This window comes from Vicia villosa, linkage group LG1 (genome assembly GCF_029867415.1).
Source record: "Vicia villosa cultivar HV-30 ecotype Madison, WI linkage group LG1, Vvil1.0, whole genome shotgun sequence".
In the NCBI taxonomy this organism is placed as follows: Eukaryota; Viridiplantae; Streptophyta; class Magnoliopsida; order Fabales; family Fabaceae; genus Vicia; species Vicia villosa.
Genome location: NC_081180.1, coordinates 128,640,566 through 128,642,245, shown reverse-complemented (window position 1 = coordinate 128,642,245; position 1,680 = coordinate 128,640,566). Strand labels below are relative to the sequence as shown.

At 33.6% G+C, this 1,680-nt stretch overlaps 1 long non-coding RNA gene across 1 annotated transcript; it reads left to right on the top strand.

The window, feature by feature from the left end:
* Positions 1-778: 778 nt before the first annotated feature.
* Positions 779-1,128, top strand: LOC131616683 (uncharacterized). Its single transcript, XR_009288175.1, has 2 exons — positions 779-839; positions 924-1,128. It is a non-coding gene; the product is annotated as an uncharacterized LOC131616683 (long non-coding RNA).
* Positions 1,129-1,680: the final 552 nt, after the last annotated feature.

Below are 1,680 nucleotides of genomic sequence, written 5' to 3'. Positions count from 1 at the left end.
ATTATTTAATTAGTCGAACAATTTATTTACACATTATGTTTATTATGTTTTTCACTCATCCGCTAATATGTTTATAATGTTTTTATTTAAGGTTGTTGCATGACAGAGTGTTGCGCGGGACTGCATTGTCAAACAGATTCCGTTTCGTGTCTTCCGCCCATTGCAGCAGAATGACAATTGATTCGGAACCGGAATCAGTTAGACAGCGCTTAGTCGATAGATTCATGTCATCCGGCAATACAGAAAGTCTGATTCTTTGGGCGTATAATACCTGACCAGTAGGGTTAGTTTCTCATTCTTGGTTCATTTAATCTTTGTTTCTTTTGCTTAGCAAAATTTTTATATAACCTATTGTTTTAATTTATAGAGCACACTGGTTGTTGCTTGCTATCAACCCGATAAGAGAAGTTGTATATTTTCTGAATTCGGTAGATGGTGAGTGGAGCAATTATCCGGCTATGAAGGAAATTATTGATTTGTAAGTGGGATCGTTCTAAATATTCTTGTATATTTATATATTTAATTATTTGTGAGATTGATCTAAATATATGCTTTTATATTTTTGTTAGATCAATACAAGTGTTCCGAAGTCAACGAGACGCACAGGTATCCCGGACTAAATCAAACAACATTACTTGGATCAAAGTGCAGGTACGTACATTATTTTTCACAATTTTGCTTATAATATTTATGCTACTTGATAAAACAAGACAACTATAAATTCTTATTTGTTTTCTATGTAGTGTCCGATACAGTGGAACAGTTCAGACTGCGGATACTTTGTTTTGAGGTTTATGAAAGAAATCCTTCAAATGAATCAATTAGAGATTCCAATCACGGTATGGATTTATAACTTAATTAGATAACTTCTTATAATTTATTACATTTAACTAAATCATTCATATTATGTTTTTATTCTGTAGTACTTTGACGAATTCCGTGCTGCTTCTTACCCGAAACTTAAGTTGGAAGAAATCAAAGAGGAATTGTGTCAATTTTATATTCATCAGCTATTCATGTAGTAGGATTTGTGTCGATTTGAAGAGAATATTATAGTACTCCAGAATATATGGTTACTAACTTTGTTCATATTGTTGCCAATTAATATTTGAAGTATAATATTGTTGATGTTAGAGATTTAGTTTGATTGACATAATGATGTATATATATAATTTTGGATATTATAATGGTATTATATTAGTATATATATAGTCCTACCTATGGTTGAAAATATATCGTCGAAAATATATTACTGGTCGAAAATATTACAGGTTGAAAATATATTACAGGTTGAAAATATTACAGGTCGAAAATATTACAGGTCGATCTGGGAGGCTGAAACTATAGGCTGCACTTTAAAATATCTCATTTAGCAACGACAGCGCTTTTAAAAAGCGCTCTTAAAGGTCTTCCTACTAAAGCGCTTTGTTACAAAAAGCGCTGCCAAAGATAAAAAAAAAGAAAAAAAAAAAGCAACCTACCAAAGCGCTTTTGTAAAAGCGCTCTAGTAGGGGGGCTACCAGAGCGCTTTTTCCAGAAAAAACGCTCTGGTAGACCCCCCTATAAGAGCGCTTTTTCCAGAAAAAGCGCTCTTATAGGGGGGTCTACCAGAGCGCTTTTTCTGGAAAAAGCGCTCTCATAGGGGGGTCTACCAGAGCGCTTTTAGAAGCGCTTTCGTAG